At 40.9% G+C, this 13,893-nt stretch overlaps 1 protein-coding gene across 3 annotated transcripts in view; it reads right to left on the reverse strand.

Annotated features, from left to right (window-relative positions):
* The window catches only part of LOC139073250 (uncharacterized), a 176,291-nt gene that overhangs the window by 17,266 nt on the left and 145,132 nt on the right, over nt 1–13,893 (reverse strand). The window contains exons 2-3 of one of the 3 annotated variants that reach the window (XM_070556219.1): nt 13,787–13,853; nt 3,332–3,427 (exon numbers count right to left, since the gene is read on the reverse strand). The exons of 1 other annotated variant lie outside the window; for it this stretch is intronic. The gene's annotated coding sequence lies outside the window, so the exon portion shown is untranslated. Of the gene's footprint in view, nt 1–3,331; nt 3,428–7,801; nt 8,195–13,786; nt 13,854–13,893 lie in introns of those variants that run through there. One more of the 3 variants, XM_070556218.1, reaches the window with a different exon arrangement.

The following is a 13,893-nucleotide window of genomic DNA, read 5'->3' on the forward strand; positions in this document are numbered from 1 at the left end:
GCGTTCTCAGCAGCGAGCCGCTCCACCTGCTCCTGGCTGAATTCCAGGGACTGGCGGAGGTTCTGAAACTCCTGGTGCAGAACCTCAAGCAGATGAAGACGCCCCTCAAATCCCAGAAGCCGTTTATCTATGGATTCTAATAATTCCAATATGTCCTTCCGGGGAGATGAGGCCTCAGGCGAGTCCTGAGGGCGGCTCCGCTTCGTCCCAGGTGTTTCAGGTTCACCTGCTGATTTCTTCGGACCCATAACAAATAACTCGAAAACTCCGTCAATAAAGTTCTGTAAACTTTCTAAATTTTCTTCACTTACCTCCAGATTGAGCGAGTTATACTTACCAGATTATTTTTTTGCGTTGTCAGTTTTTAAATTAGGCAAAAATGCATCTGAATTGTTTGTGAATGTTTGCTAACGAGCTGCCATCAGCTTCAAACGCTGCTGTGTCCGGTGATCGGCCGTCAGCGCATGCGCATCTCCTGTTCCTCTCCGGTCTGATCTGGAATCTTGAAGTTAAATTTAATACCTTTTCAAGACTTTTTCAAGATCTTCTCAATATTTTTTTTAATACCTCACCGCCATTTCAAGGTGTAACCATTTACAGTGATCAGTGATACTTTTAACGTTTCGGTGTGTTCGTGATACGCACCGGGAACGCCAGAGCGTACATTGTGGTTTTGAACTTTCACCTCGCCCGCCCTGGTGCTCTGAGAGGAAAATTACTAACGTACCCACAATAACCTGTTAGTTTTTTTTAAATAAAAATGACTAAATGCACACCCTTTTACGATGTTTTTGGGATTCAAACTGTTGGACGGCTAGTTCAGAAAAACATAATTACAAAAGCTAAGACTTTATAAAGCTGTGATAAGACTTTTTATTACTTTTTAAATGTGTCAGATGTGACAAACTTTAAATAGGGGAGGGGGGCTTACATATCACCTGTCCAGTACCTATGCAGCTTTGAATCTCATTCCTAAGCAGTTTCAGTCTAGGTCACACCTTCCTGCATCTAATCAACACAACGACTCCCTCTCAAAAGAGGCTAACGACTCATCAGGGGTAGAGAGGAGCTCCGAGGAGCAGGGTCCATCCAAGCACAGCTGCGCCTACTGCAGGAACAACAGGCTGCAATGTGACTTTGGGAGGGTTCCAGAATTTGTTGCAGATCCAAGGGACCAAAATACAATATCAAGAGTCTATGCTGGCAGCACAGACATCTGCGCTGGAGGGAATGACCAAGAGGGTTTCTGATCTGGAGCAGGCGCTTGCGTCAAAAGCTTGTTGTGCCAGAAAGTGACTGTTTGAAGACACATCTACTGAGGACCCTGTTTCACAGTCCCCTGTGGCCAACAACATGTGATTCCAGAGTTTGCAAGCACCAAATTTAAAGCTGACGCTTACTTCAACTCCCATCCGAGCTTCTCCATACCAGACAGAGACTCCCACTCGAGCCTCTCCCTCCTGTAGACCTGCACAAGAATCTACACTCCAAGACCACCCAGTACCAACCCCAACTCCGACACCAGACATTACTTTGAGGACTTTGCCGTCGGACAGAGAGGAGACTTTTTACAACATCACCCAGACGTGTACGCTGTCTTCATGAGTATTGTGCCATTCCAGACATATAACAGCTGGGTAAAGAAATGCAACTGGGCAGGCACAAACGGGAAAATGGTCCTTCCTGAGAATGTGAAAGAGCGGGTACATTCCTTAGTTTCCCAGTGCTTCCCTAACCTGAGTGTGGACCAGTGACACAAGGTATGCTCTCGCATAAATGATCCTGAGAAGTCCACGTAAAGTTGATCCTGAAACACCTCGTTATGGTTTCTTGCAACATGGAATGTGATTAGCGTTTAATTAATAGGCTTTTTTTTTTATTTTTTCCTCAAATAAAGTATTGGAAAAACATTTGGTTGTATGTCATTGAAATGTCTATTACTGTACTGGAGCCAAATGTCAGCCATGTGTGCCTTCTATCCATCTGTGCATTCACTTATTATTAATTATAGAATTATATACAATCTGGGCATAGAAAGTATTTCTAGGATTTATAGCTTGTTGGCAGCAGGTGTTACACATTACTGGGAAGCTTCAATAGCTATAAATACTGGTTTCCAACTTCTGTTAGCATCTGGGGTTGCTATATAGCTACTGTACCCCTGATGTTAAAGGCATAGCAATCGATCTTTTACTTCCGGGTGGATCACGTCAAACATTGGTCCGCATAACTGTCAATCATTCTGGCGAAGCCTTTGCGTAAGTCCGTCGTACGTGCTCGCCCCTGGGTCATTTTTCTCCTTGCGCATGCGCACTTTTATCTCAACAGGTTCTTATGAAAATGTCTGAGAGTCGCAAGAGAAAAGGTGTCTTCGAAGTCTACGAGAAGAAGAGAAAGGCCTCTGAAGTGAGAAATAAGACCGGAGTGTTTTTGGGAGACTATTTTCAACGTTGGCGTTTTCTGAGAGACGGTTGGGCTGTCCACAGACGCTGCGGTTGCCTGTTTTCTGCTCAACAGGTAAGCTAAAGTTCGGCATGCTATTTGGAGGAATGCATTTGAGATTACTGCTAGAAGAACTGTATGAAAATAAAACCTGTTTTATATTTGTGTGCACACATCAGCTTCTTAAATATTCTACTGGCCAAACAAAGCGCGTTCTCTGCTGACGTGATTCCAACATGGCAGCGCCCGGTCTGCATGTGAAAAAATAAACAAAAGATGAGAGAGCTGTAAACAGAGGAAATGCTTCTACTTGTTTTATTGTTGATAAGTCGCCGCAATCGTCATTTCAAGTTTCGTAAAGTATGTGTACGGTGGCTGCAAAGACGGAGCAGTCTAGGATTTTATGCCTATCTACCCAAACAGATGTGCTTTACTGACACAGAGTCCTTACGACCGTTCCGCCATCTTCATCCTGAATCCTTCGAGAGTGTAGTGTCAGCTGATCAATCCGCAAAGCACCGTTTAGTTTATTTATTTATTTATTTTTTACATGCGGACAGGGGGCTACTGTACCCCTGATGTTAAAGGTATAGCAATCGATCTTTTACATCCGGGTGGATCACATAAACCATTGGTCCACATAACTGTAATTAATCTGAACACATCTTTGAGCGGAGACATTAAAGACAATGTCCTGATGCATGAATCAAACAGAACAGTAAAACATGTAACGGATGTCATATTTAGTATAGCATACATTTATTAGAGGTAGTTTCAAATGTAGAGCTGGATGACCTTCAGAAGAATATACTTTAAAGAATATCTGTGGACATCCATATCCAACATTCTTACGCACATGCACCACTCAGTTTGTTTGCTGGGAACTTACCGATCCGACAGTGAATCCTGAATTATTGATACATCTGGAGGCTTTGGTCTTGGCCACTGAGTGTGAGTCAGCGGAGTGGAGGTGATGTTATCATAGCTGTAACAAATAAAGAATTTTAAACATATTAGTTCTTTGTTTATACAAAATCCAAATATAACAAATATTTCATATGGATGTCGAGTAGTATTGAAAGCTATTAAAGCTATGCAGTCTAATAAAGCCCCAGGCCCGGATGGGTTTCCTATTGAATTTTATAAAACATTTATTGGTAAACAGGCACCATTGCTTTTGTCTGTGTTTAACGAGTCCTTGGAATCAGGTTCATTACCACCTACTTTCACACAGGCCACCATAGCGCTCCTTCTCAAAAATGACAAGGACCCAACTTCCTGTGGTTCCTACAGGCCATTATCTCTGCTTAATGCTGATGCAAAGGTATTGGCTAAAGTAATTTTGTCTCACCTTGAGGATGTGCTTCCTCAAATTATATCTGAAGAGCAGAACGGCTTTATAAAGGGACGGCAATTGTTTTTTAATACCCGTACACTCTTTAACGTTATTTACTCAAAGCATCTATCTCAACTTCCTGAACTTGTGATTTCTTTAGATGCTGAAAAGGCTTTCGATAGGGTGGAGTGGGAATACTTGTTTGCAGTTTTGGAGAAGTGTGGTTTTGGTGATAAATTCACTTGCTGGATTCAGCTTCTTTATTCATCCCCTAAAGCCAGTGTTCATACTAATGATGTTTACTCTGATTATTTTGCGCTGGGTCGTGGTTGTCGTCAAGATTGCCCTTTGTCACCTTTACTCTTTGCCATTGCCATCGAGCCGCTGTCCATTACATTAAGATCTTCTTCTGTATTCAAGGGAATCATCGGTAATGGAATTACACATAAAGTATCGTTGTATGCTGATGACTTGTTATTATATATGACTGACCCTGCTCGCTCCATCCCTGCTGTTTTAAGTACTCTGGAGAACTTCAGCTCGTTTTCAGGTTATAAATTAAATTTAGGGAAAAGTGAGTGTTTTCCTGTTAATACGGCAGCACGTCAACTTCAACAGTCCGATCTACCCTTTCGTTTCAGTCCCTCTGGGTTTAAGTACTTAGGGATTAACGTGACTCGCTCTCTATCTGGCCTTAAATCAGCAAATTTGTCTCCTCTTATATCTAGGATCACATCTGATATTCAAAGATGGGGTAATCTCCCCCTTTCTTTAATCAGTAAGATTAATGTTGTTAAATGAACATCTTATCAAAATTTTTATTTTTATTTCAGTCAATTCCCTTATTTTTGCCGAAACATTTCTTTGTTTCACTGGACAAGATTATTGGTTCTTTCATTTGGGGAGGGAAGCCGCCTAGGGTTTCTAAAACTTTGCTGCAGCAATGAAGATTTAGTGGAGGACTTGCATTACCTAATTTTCTAGCGTACTACTGGGCCGCTCACATCCATAAACTTTGCTACTGGCTAAAATCTTCTGGTTCCTCGTGGCGTAAATTGGAGCTATCATCATGTACAGTTGTGGTCAGAGGTTTACATACACTTGTAAAAAATATAATATAATGGCTCTACTGAGTGTCCCGGTATTTCTAAAACTCTGATTTTTCTCTGATAGAGTGATTGGAACAGATACTTCTTTGTCACAAAAACATTCATGAAGTTCGGTTCTTTAATGTCTTTATTATGGGTTAACAGATAAAAGTGATCACATTTGCTGGGTCACAAATATACATACAGCAACATGAACTAGCAATTTTGGTGACTTAGAAACGTGTCAGTGAACTGAGCTTCATAGCATGGCCTCTTAACTTCTTGTGAGTGATTCTGAGTGACTACAGCTGGTGACTTCTCTTAGGCCAGGTAAATAGGGCTCATTGGATACAAACGCCCACAAACACTACAATGGGAAAGTCAAAGGAGCTCAGCATGGATCTGAAAAAGTGAATTATTGACTTGAACAAGTCAGGAAAGTCACTTGGGGCCATTTCAAAGCAGCTGCAGGTCCCAAGAGCAACAGTGCAAACAATTGTTTGTAAGTATAAGGTGCATGGCACTGTTTCATCACTGCCAAGATCAGGAAGAAAACGCAAGCTATCACCTGCTGCTGAGAGAAAATTGGTCAGGAGGGTAAAGAGTGAACCAAGAATCAACAAAAAGCAGATCTGCCAAGAATTAGAAGCTGCTGGAACACAGGTGTCATTGTCCATAGTCAAACGTGTTTTGCATCTCCATGGACTGAGAGGCTGCCGTGCAAGAAGGAAGCCCTTGCTCCAAAAGCGGCACCTTAAGGCTTGACTGAAGTTTGCTGCTGGACAAAGACAAGACCTTCTGGAGGAAAGTTCTGTGGTCAGACGAAACGAAAATCGAGCTTTTTGGCCACAATGCCCAGCAATATGTTTGGAGGAGAAAAGGTGAGGCCTTTAACCCCAAGAACACCATGCCTACAGTCAAGCATGGTGGTGGGAATATTATGCTGTGGGGCTGTTTTGCTGCCAATGGAACTGGTGCTTTACAGAGAGTAAATGGGATAATGAAGGAGGAGGATTACCTTCACATTCTTCAACATAACATAAAATCATCAGTATGAAGGTTGGGTCTTGGGCGCAGTTGGGTGTTCCAACAGGACAATGACCCCAAACACACATCAAAAGTGGTAAAGGAATGCCTAAATCAGGCTAGAATAAGGGTTTTAGAATGGCCTTCCCAAAGTCCTGACTTAAACCCCATTGAAAACATGTGGACAGTGCTGAAGAAACAAGTCCATGTCAGAAAGCTAACAAATTTAACTGAACTTCACCAATTCTGTCAAGAGGAGTGGTCAAAGATTCAACCAGAAGCTTGCCAGAAGCTTGTGGATGGCTACCAAAAGCGCCTGATTGAAGTGAAAATGGCTAAGGGATATGTAACCAAATATTAGCACTGCTGTATGTATATTTGTGACCCAGCAAATGTGATCACTTTTCTCTGTTAACCCATAATAAAGACATTAAAGAACCAAACTTCATGAATGTTTTTTGTGACAAAGAAGTATCTGTTCCAATCACTCTATCAGAGAAAAATCAGAGTTTTAGAAATACCGGGACACTCAGTAGAGCCATTATATTACATTTTTTACAAGTGTATGTAAACTTCTGACCACAACTGTAAGGGCTCTTCTTTACCGGCTTTGCTCTTTTCCTCTTTACCCGTAAAACCCTCTCTGTATACTGATAATCCGGTGGTTCTTAACACACTCAAAATCTGGTTTCAGTTTAGACGGCACTTTAATTTTGTAATGCCATCCTCCTCGGGTCCTCTAACCGACAATCATTTGTTTCCCCCTTCACTTTTGGACTCGACATTCTCAGTGTGGTGTGACAAGGGTATAGAACAGTTTAAACATTTATATGTGGATGGTGTGTTCGATAGTTTTCCCAATTTGTCTTCTCGTTATGATCTCCCTATTACCCATTTGTTTCGCTATTTTCAAATTCGAAATTTTGTTGCCAAGTGTTTCCCAAATTTCCCCTCTTTACCTCCAGAACAGCGGTGGGAAACTACGTTATCTTTTATTCCTCATCACAGAGGAACCATTTCGAAACTCTATGATGTTATTCTGTCTTTTAGTAACCACTCTAAGGTTAAGCTTAGGGGTATATGGGAAGGAGAACTAGGAATTGGAATACATGAGGAGTCTTGGGAACAGGCTATAGCAAGGGTACGATCTTCCACCTCCTGCGCTCGTCTTGGACGTACTCAACTTAAGGTTATTCATAGGGTGCATTTCTCTAAGTCTAGACTTTCTGAATTGTGTCCAGAAGTGGAAAATAAATGTGATAAATGCCAGGGTTCTCCTTGTCACCTTCGCCACATGGTTTTTTTTTTTGTGTCCTGAGCTACAAAGTTTCTGGACAGGGTATTTTGCTATTATGTCAACTGTTCTTGGGGTAACTCTTCATCCTTGTCCTCCGATTGCGGTATTCGGGATTCCTGACCGCTCACTTATACTGGACTCCACACAAAAGGATATCATTGCCTTCACACCCCTATTAGCGAGACGTCTAACATTGTTGCATTGGAAGTCTGCTAAGTGTCCTACTGTTTCCCAGTGGCTTAAAGATGTCATGTTTTTTTTTTAAACTTGAAAAAATCAAATATAAGTTGAGAGGTTGCACGGCCAAATTTTTTCACAAGTGGCAACCCTTTATCTCTTATTTTACTAGTCTAGAGGTATTACCTGTTTAAATGTACTTCTGTTATTGTTATATTCCGATAATATGTTTGATGGTCGTGTTGATCTGTGTGGGACGGGGGGTGGGGGTGGGTCTTTGTTTTGGTATGTTTTTGTGTTTAGTTGTCTTGTTTTATTTTTTTGTTATTTACCTAGAACAATGAGGAAAGGTTAATTGTATTTTGGTAATTGCAAGTACTGTTTTCTTCTTTCAATAAAAATGTTTAAAAAAAAAGGAAGTTTGATCCTGTTCACCTTTGCCAGAGTCCAGCTCCGAGCCTCCGTAGGCCAGCAGCCTCCATAGCTGAGTGGCTGCTGTAGTAAAGGGAGACCAGATTACCCACAAATTGAAACACTGTCCCACGTTGCTGACAGTTTTCCGTTTCATGTTTAAATCTTAAATTAAACAGTTTGTGAAGAGAAAGCAATGGCTGTTAATCCAGCAAGGACGTGGGATTTTATGCAGGAGCGCGCGCCGCGCATGAACCACACCAAAAGAAGGAAAGACAGAGCGTGCAGAGGTAAGACTGTCATGACCCTGCCATGCCCTGACCTGCATGCACCATCATTCATCTCATCAGCCTTCATTCATCACACCTAGTCCCCTCATCAAGTGCTGTAAGCAGACTCCAGGGGCAGCATGTTGATATGTGACGTTACTATTGTCTAACATCATTTTTTGAAAAATAACCAACACGGTGTGACCAACACAGAAGGAAGACACTGAGAGAAAAGCAGTGTTGTGACCACAGGTAAACATCTGTTGAATGTCAGCAAAAACAGGCCCTGAAGTCCTATGAATCCATGATAACAGACGTGCACGTTACTCAAACTTTGTTGTGGCCTTATATGATGCTTGGAAGTGTTCTTTTTGTTTTTTAAGGGATAGTGAAAATGATGTTGAAAAAATCAAAAAGTTAATTATTGTGCATTTAATGGAGGTGTAAGAAACCCTAGTCCTGGAGAGCTGCTACCCAGCATGTTTAGAGGCTACACAGCATTAACACACCTGATGATGATCAGCAGGTGATTAACGCCTCTGTAGAGCCTCATGAGCTGCTGAACATGTGAATCAAATGTGTTGAAGCAAGGAAACCTCTAAAATGTGCTAGAGGCTCTCCAGGACCAGGGTTCCCTACCCCTGCTTTTATGTGTGAGTGACTGGATGAATGACTTTAGAGCAGCGGTTCACAACTTTTTTCCCACAAGCACCCTCTTGTTTGTGTCCAACATGAGCCAAGCACCTTACAACCACAATCCCTACACACACACACACACATCAAAAGTGAATGATTCTACATTTTATACATCAATAAGGGGTTGTAACTCTAATACACAGTGTTAATTGTACAATTGTTTGTGTCCTGAGCAATTTATAAATGTAATTTTTTTTTTAAATATCATCTTTAGAGCCTCACAACTTCATCACAGGCACAAGTGTGTGGACCCCCTGCAATCTTGTGGAGAACCCATTAGGGTGCCAGGTACCCAGGGTTGGGAAACACTGCTATATACGGTTTAATGAAAATAGAAGCCATTTACTGTTTGCCGCTCTAATCATTTATTTGGTAGTACCTATGTAAAAAAAGATCCATTCCATCAATATGTGACATGAGAAGATCTAAACACGTGTACTGATAATACCAATGATGTACATTTTAACTGATCATTTGTAGTAAAGATTAACAGTTATGGCATGAAATTGATCACAAATATTGTAATGAAGTGCTCTGTAACAAAGGTTATGTGGATGCATTTCTTAGTCCTTGTTAGATTCAACGTGGAAGTTGTTCAACATGGTTTCACACGCTCTGCCTTGGAATGACTGCCTTCCAGATGCCAAGCAAAAAGACACCTTGGTGTTGTGACGGTGCAAACAGCAGCATGTAAACAACATGTAGGTGTTTGGTTGGAAGTGTAAACATGGAGTTGTACTGGACAAGACAGCACAACTTCAAATTTATGAGCCGAGGACTTGGTTGTCCTTTGTTTACATAAGAATGATGATGATGCACATTAAGGAAAGCAGCGCAAATGTTTCTTTCATATGCAAAGTACTTGTATTTTGGAATGGATAATTTATTATTTACAATTAGTGTCATTGTTCTCTATGTCACTTTTTTACTCATATCTGTCAAGTACTTGTATGTGTGTGAGAGAGGCCTATATGCGGGTCTTTGTTTTTTAATCAATCAATCAATCAATCAAATTTTATTTCTAAAGCGCTTTTCAAACAAAGTGTTATTCAAAGTGCTTTACAAAATGACCCCAGATTCCCATAACAGGTTAAAAACATTAACAAACATATGCAATCACATGCACACACACACAGACTCACACACACACACGAGTAAAAATTATATTAGGCTGAGTCCAGATGACCCAAGTAAGGTAACGCAAGGAAACGCCATCAGAAGAGCCGTCTGTCCCGGCAGCATCAGGTCTTCCACACTAAGTCAGGGCGCTCAGTGGAGGGGGAGCATAGACCCCCACCTATAGAGCGCCCAGGAAGCTACAGTCGACCACCGCTCCCGGGGCAGAGGGCCCCCACAGAGGAAACACTGGATTAAAATGAGTAAAAATGTAATAAAAGAGCTAATATAAATGACAACAATTAGAAAATAAGTAATAAATAAAATCATAGACAGTAAAATAATAATTTAAATAATAAAACTGTGCTAAAATATAATCATATAGAACATGCAAAGCAAGTAATAAAATATAATCATGTAAAACGAGAAATAAAACTGTAGTAAATATTTAGATAAAAGCTAACCTAAAAAGATGGGTCTTGAGTCTTGACTTAAAAACATGAACGTTCTCTGCGGCCCTGAGGTCCTCTGGCAGCTCGTTCCAGAGGCGAGGGCCATAACACTGGAAGGACGCCTTGCCGTGAGTTTGTGTCCTGACTTTAGGGATGACCAGGAGACGCCTGCCAGAGGAGCGCAGAGTCCGCGAGGGTTCATATGGTAAAAGCAGTTCTGATAGATAAGAAGGCCCAAGACCATTAAGACACTTAAAAACCATTAGAAGAACCTTAAAATTGATCCTGAAACATACGGGGAGCCAATGCAATGATTCTAAAACTGGTGTCATGTGCTCCCGCCTCCTGGTCTTCATCAGGACACGTGCTGCCGAATTTTGTAAAATTTGTAAGCCTGAGATGCTCTTTTTGGGAAGACCAGAAAGCAGGGCATTGCAGTAGTCTATCCTACTGGTGATAAAAGCATGCATCAACGTCTCCGTATTGGCCCGAGAGAGAATGGGGCGGACACTGGCGATGTTCTTTAGATGATAAAAACCTATTTTTGTGATATTTTTAATGTGTGGGATAAAAGTCAGCTCAGAGTCAAAAATCACACCCAGGTTCTTCACTTGATCAGATGGATTAAAAGACAGAGATTGTAATTTCGGTAAAAGCTTCTCTCTCTGGGCCTCAGGACCAATGACTAAAACTTCAGTTTTGTCCTGGTTGAGCTGGAGAAACTTCTCTGCCATCCAGGATTCGATGTCTAAAATACAGTTACCGAGAGTCATCCGGAGACACGGAGATGTACAACTGTGTATCATCAGCATAACTGTGAAAGTTGACCCCGTGTCTCCTGATGACACTGCCAAGAGGGAGCATATAAAGATTAAAAAGCACTGGACCTAAAATTGAACCCTGGGGCACACCACATGTAATCCCATGGACCCTAGAGGAACAGGTATCCAAACTCACCATGAAAGTCCTGTCTGTGAGGTAGGATGTGAACCATCTATGTAAAGCACCAGAGAGGCCAATCTGTTGTAAACGAGTTAAAAGAATAGTGTGGTCTACCGTATCGAAGGCAGCACTTAGATCCAGTAGAACCAACACTGTCAACTTCTGTTTATCATAATTTACTCTAAAATCATTTAAAATCTTCAGAAGGGTTGTCTCGGTGCTGTGGTTCACCCTAAAACCAGACTGAAATTTCTCTAGGACATTAGTGTTTCTAAAATCATTTAGTTGATTTAAAACCAACTTTTCTAAAATCTTGCTTAAAAATGGTAAGTTGGATACCGGTCGATAATTGTTTAATTCATTAAAATCTAAATTGCTCTTCTTCAACAGGGGCCTCACCACCGCCCCTTTAAAGGCAGCAGGAAAGACCCCCGTCTGAAGTGAGCAATTCATCATGGTTAAAATCTCATCACTAAAAGATCCATAAAATTGTTTAAAGAATGAAGTTGGAATTGGGTCCAGAACACATGTGGTGGGTCTCACTGAGGAGAAAACTTTATCAAGAGTCTCAGCTTCTACCAGGACAAAACTGTTCAGTGTTTCCTCTGGTATAGACACACATTCAGATTTATCTAAAACCTTATTACTTATGGAGGATAAAATATTCCGTCTGATGGTGTCTACCTTCCCTCTGAAGTGGGCTGCAAACTCCTCACAGAGTGCATTTGAGGGTGTTTTCTGAGGTGAAGTGGATGTACGGTTTAAAATGTTGTTTATGGTGGAAAAAAGTATTCTGGGATTGTGTTTATTGTCTAGAATGAGTTTGGAAAGGTATGCGTGTCTTGAATTTCTCACTGCGTTATTATATGATTTAAGTAGCTCTGTATATATTTGATGATTTATAGTTGTTTTGTTCTTTCTCAATCTCCGCTCTGCAACCCTGCAATTTCTCTTTAGTTTCTTTAGATTTTCATTTCTCCACGGTGAAGCATGTTTTGAATAAAAACTTTTGATTTTAAGTGGAGCGAGCAGGTCGAGAGCGGATTTCAGTCTACTGTTAAAATCATTGACAGTAAAATCACAAGAGGCAGTTACCGGAGTGGGAGGGATCTTTCTAAAAACTTCAAGAAAACCTGCAGCCACTTCAGGGGTGAGATGACGCTTCCTTACAGTTCTCACAGAGGGTTCCAGCTGGATAAAACTGGTGATGCTAAAAAATACACAGTAGTGATCAGATACAGCCAAATCAATAACAGAGGACACACTGGTGGACAGGCCATACGTGAGGACCAAGTCCAGGGTGTGTCCTCTGTTGTGAGTATTTTAAGTCTTAACACTGAGGTGTACTCTACATCACAGCATGACTTAAATGTTGTGAGACTATTACTTTACTCTGTCTACATCATCTGTTTACATAAGCATGATGATGGACATACTGACTGTCCCACAGACTAGGTACAGGTCTAGAGGTGATCGGGCTTTCTCGGTCTTGGCTCCTTCTCTCTGGAATGAGCTTCCACTTGATATTAAACTGTCACCTTCGCTGCATGTTGTTAAGAGTCGTTCGAAAACTCATTTTTATTGTTTAGCTTTTATGTGACTTGTATGCTTTTATGCTCCCTGTTTACATTTTGTATGGTGCTTTTATGTCTGTATGTTGTTTTTATCTCTTTTTTATTGCTATCTGTGTTTTTACTGTATTTCATGTTCAGCGCCTTGGGCTCCTGCAGAGGCAGTGGAAGGTGCTGTACCAATAAAGATTGATTGATGATGCACATTATAGAAAACAGTTTTCACTTTTGATTCATAAGCAACGTATTACTATTTTGGTAGAGTTGATTTTGTATTTTAAATCTTTTTCATTGTTCAGTCAAGTGTGTGTGTGTGTGTGTGTGTGTGTGTGTGTGTGTGTGTGTGTGTGTGTGTGTGTGTGTGTTTGTGTGTGTGTGGTACATTTTAGTGTGTGGTGCCTTTTCAGTTGACATATTTGATTTGTGATTTGTTTTTGGAGAAGCAGAGATAAGCAAAGGTGAGCAGGTGCATTTTTTTGATAAAATTATTTAACCTCGTAAAAACGTTCATATGCAAACGACCAAGTGTTAATGATCCACAAATAAAAACTTTGACTGTTAAATTTTGAAAGTATTGATAAAGAGTACTAGGAAATTGGTTATCAGCAGGGGCCATTTGTGGGTCACTACAGTTTACAGTAAAATAAATGAAAAATCAGAGATGTATTTTTTTCACAAACGTACTTGTTGGAGTACGTAGAGCCGGTTACTGTTGACCAGCAGGCATGATTTAGTGACGACAACTTTTACAGTGTAGGAGCTACAGACATTTCAATGATTTAAAAATTCAACAAAAATCAGACAAGTATGTTTTCTAAAAAGTAAATGCTGTAAATGCACAGTTAGAGATTATTTTTTAAATATTCTGCAGAAAAACTACAGAGGTCCAGACCTCGATGTCCTCAATGGTAGATACGGCCATGGTGGTGTCTAATAGTGGGTAAATGTTTTGTTTTTACTCACGCAGCTCTACACAGATTTCCATGGGATCAGAAATCAGAACCTGCAACACTCCTTTTCTTGACTGGACCTGTAGTCACCTCAACATCTGATGCTGTACAGAAGGAGGA

The sequence above is a fragment of the Nothobranchius furzeri genome, chromosome 11 (assembly GCF_043380555.1).
Source record: "Nothobranchius furzeri strain GRZ-AD chromosome 11, NfurGRZ-RIMD1, whole genome shotgun sequence".
Classification (NCBI taxonomy): Eukaryota; Metazoa; Chordata; class Actinopteri; order Cyprinodontiformes; family Nothobranchiidae; genus Nothobranchius; species Nothobranchius furzeri.